Here is an 11,709-nt window from a genome sequence, read left to right on the forward strand (position 1 = left end):
GAGTATGTACATTGTACTTTGAGTTTGGTTTTGTATAAATGTTTGGATCCTTTATTAGCATGGTAAGTAATTGAGTTTGTTTTTTTGTAACTGTGATGATCCTTTCATTTTACAATTGATGTAATTTGCGTCTATCATGTTTATTGGACTAACATATATGTTATGGGGCAAATTGTTTTTGCTGGTTTGTCAAAGTTGTGCAATTGTGTTGATGACGTTTATGATTAGCTAAGGTATATCCTTTATATACCAGGTCTTGTAATGTTTGAGAATGCATAATTGCAATAACTGAAAACAGGTTTCACAAAAGTTTATTAAGACAATGGCAAATCTACACTGTTACAATACTATAAATCAAAGTTATTTATAATTAACCATATGGAAATCGTGTATTATTTGTGTTCAGGTTTTAATACACAAGATAACCAGAAAAGAAAGTCATACCTTCTATAAATGTTCCTCTACGAATTGGATTATTCCGTATTTTGATAACATCGCCTCGTTTTAGAGATACTATTGCATTCATTGAGCTTCCAGCACTACTTGCGCCAGTTGATGCTTCGGATAAAACATAGTTATTTTTGACCATTTGCAAGTGTAGACCATAGCTATTATATATCATCAATGAATGAAATGTAGAAATAAAGAAATACACTCCATCATAAGGAGCAGTAAAATGCCCATTTCGATTGTTATAAGCACTTCCAATGTTTGTGATAACGTAATCAAATACCACTGTCTTTGAAGGCTCCATAACTTCAATCCTTGGTTGTAGTTTTGCATGAAATGCAACTCTCTTATCTTGTCCACCTGATAAGATAAACAGTATTGATTGATTGGCGGTTGCTTAATTTCATGTGACAAATTAATCAACAGTATTTGTTATGTATACGTTGATTAACTAAAAAAAAACATGCACCAGCATTTATTCATTCAAGGGATATTTGTCTATCAAATATCAGTAACTATGTGTTAAATTTGTCTATCAAATATCAGTAACTATGTGTTAAACTTGTCTATCAAATATCAGTAACAATGTGTTAAATTTGTCTATCAAATATCAGTAACTATGTGTAAAATGTGTCTATCAAATATCAATAACTATGTGTTAAATGTGTCTATCAAATATCAGTAACTATGTGTTAAATTTGTCTATCAAATATCAGTAACACGTGTTAAATTTGTCCTACGCATCAGCTTAGGTTTTCAAATTTGCATATTAGAACTATAATTCAAAAAAGGAGAAATGTTGCTATTCTGCTAGATATACGAACAAGTTGATTTAAGTAAAATATATGTTGTTAATACTATCGTAGCTCTTACACCAATTTACCAAACACTGTGTATAAAAGGGTAATTAAAGTTGTGATGTGTGAAGTATAACCCACATGCTAGTTGACTGACCATTCAATGTCATAAATCTTATTTAATTACAGGGTCTGAATTTTAATGTGTATTCATCGTTAAAAGTTTTGCTATTAACTTACTATTCTGATTGAAAAAAATACTTTACAAATTCATTGCGTACGCAGCGCTTTTCTGAATTTGTCTCAACTCAAACCTAGTGATTTGAAAGCAAGTAATGTGAAAAAAGGAAACAACCGTTGGAAGCTATATGAACTAAAATAATAATCAGATGGCTTCTATGGTCAATTTTGTCATAAGGAATTAAAACCTTATTTTCTTAAAACACTAGAGCATTTCTTACTCTGAAGCTTCGACTTTATAGATGCTAGTTCAGACTTGATATCCTGTTTCAACCTAGTAAACTCTGGAAATAGATCCAGAACTGATTGCTCTAGCTGCAAGGAGGGTCGTCCCAGGAAGTTCAAAGCGAATATTGCAGCAAAGATGTGAACTATCAGTCCCATGACCTGCGGAGTGAGGTGATGCAGGTTGTACAGTGATGTTATAAAAACGAGGTTTAAAGCTGAAATAAACGTTTAATACATTATTTGACAACACATCATACACAATATATTCTTTAAGTCAGACAATGTAGACATGCAGGTATAAGAAATGATTTTATATTGATGTTTAACTCGAAAAATATAAGAAAATAACTTTGCAACGGACTTGAACTTGTATCATACGATCTCGTTTCATGTCTGTTTTGATTAAAAAAAATGTAAAACGAAAAACTTATTGATGACGTCACAATGCAATCAGTTATGACCCCAAAGAAAACTAAGCGTTTGCATTAAATGTACATTTTTGTAAATATAAAAATTAAAAGATATGGCATGATTGTCAATGAAACAACTCTCCACAAGAGATCAAATGACATATAAATTAACATCAAAAGGTCATCGTACGGCCTTCAACAATGATTAAAATCCATACTGCATAGTCAGCTATAAAAGACCCAGAAATGATAAATGCAAAACAATTCAAACGAAAACACTATCGGCCTGATAAATGCATAAAATAATGAACGAAAAACAAATATAACATGTATAATATATAGCAACAAATGACAACCACTGAATTACAGGCTCTTGACTTGGGACAAACACATACATAATGTGGCGGGATTAAACTAGTTTGAAGGCGCCCCCTCGTTCAAAGCCAATAACAACTAACAAAATATCATTCATCTTAGACTCAAAGACTTCATGTTTAGGCAAAATATATAGTTTTTCGTTTTTTTTCTCTCTCTCTCTCATATATATATATATATATATATATATATTTTTGAAAACTTAAAATTTCAAAGGTTCATTTCGTACATCGTTTAAAACTCAGCACATGTTATTAAGCAATAAGAGTACACAATTAACAATAATCAGTTGGCTTTCTGTTTGACGTTTTCACTATACTCTATTAATAATGTTTACATTGGTTAAATTTTAAAAATGTATCAACCTATATCAATTACCAACAATAACCCGTTTGTTGTTTTAATAATTGTCAGGTATTTTTTTTTAACTTGTTTTGTTTTTATTCTGCATTTCCTGACTACTTGTATAAAATTAATAACGTTGGCACAAATCTTGTAGCCCATGTTTTCTGGTAATGTGCTGTTGTCATGAAATAGAGGTTCCTTTATGATAACAGTTTCACTAGGGACAGATATTATGGCCCAATTGTGTATAGCAAAGCTTTCATTGGAACCTCTATTACGCACAACAAATATACGTTGACACCACGAGTTAAAGTATTAAAAAAAAACCCAAGAAAAACGGAGTACGGAGTAAGGAGTCTTCAATAGTTTACTTGAAGATCATAATGTTGAATTTGGGTGCCGAAACTATCACCACTGGGGTCTGTTGTTCAACTTGTCGATTGTGCTAATGAGTCGTAAAATTTTCTTAATCATTTGAGGGTGTATTAAATTTTAATCATATGATTAAAACATCAAACATGGCTGCTGTAGCAATGCGAACATTGGTGTGTTCTCGAAAAATGAGATGTATCCCCTGAAAAGGGAGTTTAGCAATGACCAGCTATGAAAGCTCTTTAGATTTGAAAAAAAAAAAAAACACAATAGATGTGTTAGGAGTTGAGTTGAAACATAAATTGGAAACAGATTAGACAAGACAGTGTGAAGGATCGAACGGATACATATAATAGTCATCCGATAACAGAAAGAAATTGCACTTATCGACAGTTATTCGTTTGTATGTTACCGCTTACCGAGCAGTGTTGATTTTAAAATGCTAAAGACGGGCAACATTATTGTGCGGAATCATTCAACAGATTATGACGAACAAGCTTTTATAAATAATAAAGGTTACCATAGCATTAATGTACAGGCCATAATTGATTTCCCAAGCAAGTCTTTGTTTTTAAGTTCAAATTTTAGCACATTTAGTAGCGCTCTTGACTTAACTGCTTGCGCAGGTAAATTTAAATGGATAAATTCGGCCCTCAGATAGCTCGGACCAAACGATATTAATATTTTTGCGTAGTTTTATTTTATCACACCGCTATTTATTTTCATTTAGGAAAAATTATGAGCTTGACGAGGATAAAAATATTTATAATGAAAATTTGCTCTAGTAAGTGTTTTATGTCAGTGATTAAGTATAAAATTCAGATATAGTGAATAAAAAGTCTCACCATATTTCATAGTTGACACGATATACAAAAACAAGCACCTGTTATTCAGAATTTGGAAAACCTAAGTTCAGAGAGTCAGGGATTTTTCAAAACAGGAACAGTTATACTGGTCCTAGTTCAAAAGAAGTCAGAGACTGATTTTGGAAGGGGGCGGGCTCCCCCTCCGTTGATTATTTAGGGAATTACTGAAGCATGACTAGAGCGGGCCCCCTCTTAGGCAGTCAGTGCCCCCCTCCCTTATGAAAATTTCAAAATCCGCCGTTAGAAGTCTTATGCCGCGTGAGGTGAGGGGTAGGGGGCCTATTACTAGTAACTTCAGGAATCAAAACACTTTCCAATCATTCATATCACCAATATTTGTTTGATTTTTTTTAAAACTGAACACTGCTTCTCCCATGTCTCTGTTAAAGATGTGGTTGACATATAATAAATTTGATATATTAACTCCGTGAAATTACAAACCATTGATATATTTGACATTTCAAAAAAGTAACCCATACCTGTGGAACGTCTGTGTATATCTGCATATAGGAAAAAGAACCCCCACTCCTTGTATATATTAATCTTTCTGTATGTGCCTGTCCCAAGTCAGGAGCCAACAATTTAGCGGTTGTCGTTTGTTGCTGTATATCATATCTGTTTTTCGTTTATTGTTTTGTACATTTATCATGGCGTTAGTTTTCTCTTTGAACTATTTAACAAATGAAATCGTCATTTCGGTGCCTTTTGTAGCTGACTATGATGTTTGGGTTTTGCTCATGTTTGAAGGCGGTAAGGTGACATATAGTTGTTAACTTCTACATCATTTGGTCTCTGGTATACATATAGAGAATTACTTTATGTGCAATCATACCATATCTTTCTATTTCTATATTTACGCACCCCGCGTGAATATCTGATACCAAAGATATATCATAGTGTCGGATAGTTTTATTTTATCTTTTTTTTATTGTTTTGTAACTGCATAAAATACTTGTACAGGTTTTTGTTAATAAATGTAACGAACACGTCGTAAATTCATTTTGATAAAAACAAACTATGCCGTATGATTAACAATTTATGTTATTGTTCATAGTTCTGAATTTATTTTCACCATCCATAACAATCATCTAAAATGTTATCTTGGCATGCCATACTTGATAGAAATGCGGACGTGAAAGAAAGCACTCTTCACCAAAGCGTCAACGGAGATTACATTCAACGGATGTAATATTACGATAATTTCATCATTTATCAAACAAAATACCTGGAATCTGTATCGAGTTGTACTTAATGAACAACAGAAATTACAGGTTTTTAAAGAATTCGTCATCATATTGCTGAATAAATTTAACAAAGACTTCAAATTATCAGCTATCAACACTCAAATTCCGTGAAACTAAAAGATAAACTTTATACAACCAACACGGTAACAACTTAAATTAGAGATTAGCCTACCGAGGACAAACACTGACAATATTTCCAAGTTGGAACAGCCGTTGCTGCACGGTAAAACTAGTTTGAACGATGTTTAAAACTTTTTATAGAAATACAATTTTACTTAATGCATGCAATTTGTTTGGGTTTGTTTTTTCTACAATAACCAAGGTCCATCATTTCAGATAACAACTTCTGTGAACAAACAAATGAAACATTTTGGGCCTAATCCATTGTAGTCATGATCAGTAATGGGTGAATCGAGATGTGTATTATTGCAAAATGTACCCAAAAGCACATTTTGTTAAACAGAATGCAGTAATTTCTGCATTTCTTAAATCATTTTCCCCTTCAAGCACATTTAATTTTAACTCAAACAGACAATTTTGATGAATCTAAACTATGTATATATTACCATACAAAATATGAACATGTTATAAGATATTTATTCAATCATATATATATTTGACACTCAAAAACTGGGTAAAAAGAATTAGGATATAATTTAAAGCAGAAAAGGATGTTATAGGTCCTGATTTACAATGCATTGTGGGAAACACTTGCTAATTAGCCAAAATTAATCATATGATTAAAAATTAATACAGTGATTAATTAATACAATGATTACAATCAGTTTAACAACACGATTTAATCATTGTATTTACTAGTCATGCGATTAACTTTTAACGACTAGTTAAAATTACTCATATGATTAGTTTAAAGCCAAGTTGAACAACAGACCCCTGGTGTAGAATTAACGAGGGTCTGATTTGACTAGGTGCTGAAATAACAATCACATTTGCCGATTTGACCAGGTGCCGATTTAACCAGCGCCGAAAAAAGTAAAATCACAAAAATACTGAACTCCGAGGAAAATTCAAAAAGGAAAGTCCCTAATCGAAGTGATAAGAATTCTCCCTAGTGACGTTTTAGTTTTCAATTAGCGTGAACCATGTATAGTTGGTAAATCATGAAGTCAGGTATTCCGACACCACAAGTAGCTTAAAACCTTTTTCTTTCAGATAGAAAAATGGGTTTTAAATTTAGCCTAACGTGAAGACCTTATTTAAAACGAAATATCACATTCTTATTTGTATTGTGATTTTGTAAATAAGTTCGGCAAATTAACATATGATCCATGAATAATTATCAATTCGTTGAAAAAAACTTATTTATCAATTTACCACTGTACATGTAGTAAGTTTGTTGACTTTTGTGTTCATCAGTACTTACATTGATATTTTGTTTAAATAAATTAAAACATAACTTAACATGTATGACTATACTACATGTACGATACGTATGTAACTTGTATTTTACAAGGTCTTATGACATGTGCCCTTTAAATACATATAATTATGATTTATTTATGAGTTTCAATTGACTTTGAAACATTTTGCAGTAATCTAGAGTTCTTTAAGATCTATGCTTTGTGTTGTTATTTGTTGTTGTTGGGTAATTTGTGTGTGTTAATTAGTGCCGAATCAACCATTTGAACTGATTTTCATAGCTTTTTGTCGTGATGTTACACCATTATTTCGGGTTATGGGTTGTACAACCCGCCACATTCTGTATGTGTCTGCCAACAGTCATGAACCCGTGATTTAATGATTGCCATTGGTTCCTTTCACATTCTGTATGTGTCTTTCAACAGTCAGGAGCCTGTGAATTAGTGATTGTCATTGATTCCTGCAATATTTGTTTTTGGATTCCTTCATTTAGGATATATAAGGCCGTTGGTCTTTTCTTCTGATTTGTCTACCATTTTGTCATGTTGTATCCTTAAATAGCCTACTTTACGGTTTGCGTTATGCTCATTGTTGGTTTATAGTTGTTTTCATATTCGTCCGTTGTACTCAAGTGGATAGGTTTCTCATTAGCAATCATTCTACATCACATAAACTCAAGTGGATATGTTTCTCATGAGCAATCATTCTACATCACCTAAACTCAGGTGGACAGGTTTCTCATGAGCAATCATTCTACGTCATCTAAATTCAAGTGGATAGATTTCTCATTATCAATCATTCTACATCACCTAAACTCAAGTGGACAGGTTTCTCATGAGCAATCATTCTAAATCACCTAAACTCAAGTGGAAAGGTTTCTCATTAGCAATCATTCTACATCACCTAAACTCAAGTGGACAGGTTTCTCATTAGCAATCATTCTACAGCACCTACACTCAAGTGGATAGGTTGCTCATTAGCAATCATTTTCATCAACTAAACTCAAGTGGATAGGTTTCTAATTAGCAATCATTCTACATCACATACAATCATAGTTGTTACAGGATAGCATTGGTCGGATTTGAAATCTGTTTTACTAGACATCAATGCAATATAAAGTAAATTTCAAATTCGAATACTATTAAACTAACATTGACAGAACCAGCGACATTAAGGAATGAATTCCACCCCAGTGCTAGGTAAATCTTATATATTTCCTACTCCACTTTGAATGCCTATATTTTTTTAAAAAAGACTACCAATTTGAAAGCTCTAGGTCTTGCAAAGTGCAAGTAATAATCTTTTATTTTGTAAAAGAGCTTAAAAGTTTGTTTTTTTTTCTAGTATAATATATCTGCTAAGAACGAAAGATATTTACAAACAAATTTAATCAAATCACAAAACCGCGGTCATATTACAAAAGCACAACTTTATCTGAAATAAAACTCAATCAAAGAATACTACTAGATGATCCATTTTTTATCTGCTGAGTCTCAAAACTGTTACTAGTATTTACATATCATTACAATCTTACTGTTTACGTATACTAAACCCCACAAATCCTTATTTGTATTTTTACTGTACCTTGTATCTGTAGTGAAATATATCCGGGATCACTATGAATAATAAAATGATCGTTGTGCAGTTTTTTTTTAATTTGATATACGCCTACTAAATTAATCAGAAATAAACAAGTATGTGAAAATATTTTATCCTGAAGGACGATATTATTTACAAAATATACTTAGCCCTAGTCTATCATAGTTATCCAGAAATACAGCCCGATCAACATTATTGTATGAAAATTATCCGAAATGCATTATTCATCACCCTTTCGTTTCACAAAAGTCTCTAAATTTTAACTGAAAGTCACATATAAAAAGTCAATGTTGTTACATGTACTAGCATCAATTTTACATATTCTGCAGCATGAACTCAAATCAAGAAATCTTGATGATTCAAATTATCAATTTGTTTGAAGATTTTGTGGACAAATATAAAGGTGGTACCTAACACTTCAGGGAGATAACTCTGTAAAATATTAAGTAGTTTAATCGATAGATAATGATGAATGAGAAGGACATTCTTGTAAACATTAAAAAAATAACATCATTTTTTTTAGGTACAAATTAACTTACTGAGGTTTCAACTCCCGCAGGCAAAGTTGACCTCAGATGGATTTGGCTATTTTAGGTACATTTGGTCATATAGCTTTTCAACTGTGTCGGTTCTTAAACACCCTTGGCTTTTAAATATTCGGGATTGATTGTCCTGATGAAGGTTAATCAAGAAAAGCGCTTCGAACGCATTGATTTTATAACGTGTTGTTTTCATTCTTTATAGCACTGGGTCGATACCTTTGCTGGTGGACTATTAGTCCCCTATGGTATTACCAGCTCAGTAGTCAGTACTTCGGTACTCACATGATTTGAAACAAACATTTCTAAAATTGTTCATTTATAAATTTTAAATTATAAAAAAAACGGAGGTTTCAACTCCCTCAGGCTAAGTTGACCTTAGATGAATTTGGCTGTTTTTCAGGTATAATTTTATCTGTTAACAAAAAAAAAAAGATGGAAGATACGAATTGACAAAGAAATTTCATAAGTAGTTGAGAAAAGGACAAATAGATGACAAAACATGATGAACGACGAGAAGAAAAATCACAGGTGTGAATGAGGCATATTTCATATATCGATTCACGGAAAGATAAAAAATGTCTTTGTCGTATAATCAGTATGCAATTCATGTTATCAGATAGACGATAATTTTCATGCTCAAAATTTCGCTTCTGTTACTCTATTTTCACAACATGACATTACTTATCTAATAGAGCAGAAAATGGTTTCGATAAACAAGTTTAACACCATATATTGTATTTAGGCCTGTTATATTCTACGCACAAAATAAAATTTTTAGCAATTACAAGTATAAAACATCAACCGGACAATAAAAAAATATTTGCCACTGGATGGGAAGCAACCAACAATCGATCACTTAAATTTTATGATTAAATCAATATATCTGGTTTTTTTTTCATATCCAGCTTGATATAAATCTATATAAAAGGGTAAAGATGTGTTTTTGTTTTTGTTTAGTATTTGTGTTAATATATATGACATAACTATTCATAAAGAAGGGGACACTAGCTTTGCAAAGAAGGACATATACACAAGTTATCAATCTTAAAGAGATTAGACATGTTAAATAGTAATTAACTAATATGTTGGAAAGATAACTGGAATAATTAATCCAAGGATATGTTTGATTATACGTCACTAAAACGCCAACCTGACAATAATAAAATGTCAATATAAAAGGATTTAACGAAAGAAAAAAAATAAACGATTATTGATTTGACAAGAAACAAAAGGAGTGTTAAGAATCACAAAAATGAAACATAACAAATCAGACATTACTAGCATACAAAAAGGCCCAATTCAATACTAAAACATCAAACTAGAACAACACGAAGTCAGTGAAACAATTGAACGCACGGACTAATCGATAGTTTATACTCTACTGGTGTCATCAGTCGATTTGTTTATGATAGGCAAAATATAGTGACAAATTATTAACAACATTATTAAATGTTATACCTAGCTAAAAACCCAGCTTGTATGGCAATTTTTTATAAAAGTAGTTGTGATTACATCGTTCAACAATCAAAATAATAGACAATTGAAAACAAACTGAAAGTGAAAGCGTTGTTTTTATAAAATTGCTTACAATATAGTAATATTATCACATTCTGTTACGTATGTAGTAACACGCATAATGCCACGTAGCCAATAATGAAAGAGATTTGTGAAGAAAAAAAGGGATTCATCGATAAAAAAATGCGAGACACTCATCCACCTGCAGCGTAAAAGGCGGTCATCATTGTGTTCCAAAATCATAAAATAAGGTGTACAAAGAATTATCACAACTAATAAGGTGATAAAGCTTTGACAATAATAGTTGTAATAAAAAATACTAGATGGAGATTGCCTTAATTACGACATGTTGTAAAGTTATAATTGCTATATGAAAAAGTGTCCGGGATAGTTCCGCAATCGATTATGAGCAACAGTTACTTATTGTTTATCGAGTACAACTAGTCTTCTTTTTTTATACCCAACATCATTAATGTACACAAATGTGGTTATGTCCTGATGTGACATGCACAGGTACAAATTTACCAACTAATAGCCCCTTGTTTTCTTTCTTTTGTTTTTTCAGGTTAATTTTGTTCGTCCGTAGCCTGTTCTGATAGTAACGGGCTTAATGTCAAGAAGTCAATAATGATACAGATTTGAGAAGAAAAAGGGACTATTTGATGACAAACTGTCACAACTAAATTGTGAGACACTCATCTACCAGCAGTGTAAAAGGCGGTCATTCTTGTTTTCTAAAATCATAAAATCAATAAGGTGTACACAGAATTAAAACAATTTATAAAGTAGCATCTTTACTGCAGAAGTTAAGGCGATAATTCTGGCCTTGCAGTTTATTGCTACTTTTGAAAAATCAAAGTTAAGTGTATGTTCTGTTTCGCTAACATTTCTTCATGCAATACAAAATACCAAAATTAAAAACCCGTTAATTCTAAAAATTATTTACGTGATGAGAAACTTGAGAAATAAAGAATTATATTTCTATGGGTGCCAAGTCATACCGGCATTCACGGAAACACAGTTGTAGATCAGGTAGCAAAGAATTCCCTGACCGACCCTATATCTAAATGTGAAATAACATTTAATGATTTTAAATCTAATAAAAGAGAATATGTTTTAGATTTATGGAAAAACGCGTGGAGTAAAAGGAACGACAATAAATTGCATGAAATAAAACCAACTTTATGAAAACCTTTAAACAAATTTATAAGCAGAAAAGATAAGTGTGTTATTTCTAGATGCCCTATTGGTCATGCTAGAAATACACACAAATATCTTTTAAAAAATGAAATCAACCAGTATGTATACCTTGCGATTGCAAGTATACTATTAAAAACCAATTGTTT

General features: G+C 31.8%; 1 long non-coding RNA gene across 1 annotated transcript; it reads right to left on the reverse strand.

The window, feature by feature from the left end:
* Positions 1 to 614: 614 nt before the first annotated feature.
* On the reverse strand, positions 615 to 8,337 carry LOC127731624 (uncharacterized). Its single transcript, XR_007995640.1, has 3 exons — positions 8,292 to 8,337; positions 1,709 to 1,930; positions 615 to 810 (listed from the first exon to the last, which is right to left on the reverse strand). It is a non-coding gene; the product is annotated as an uncharacterized LOC127731624 (long non-coding RNA).
* Positions 8,338 to 11,709: the final 3,372 nt, after the last annotated feature.

Source organism: Mytilus californianus, unplaced genomic scaffold, assembly GCF_021869535.1.
Source record: "Mytilus californianus isolate M0D057914Y unplaced genomic scaffold, xbMytCali1.0.p SCAF_20, whole genome shotgun sequence".
NCBI lineage: Eukaryota > Metazoa > Mollusca > Bivalvia > Mytilida > Mytilidae > Mytilus > Mytilus californianus.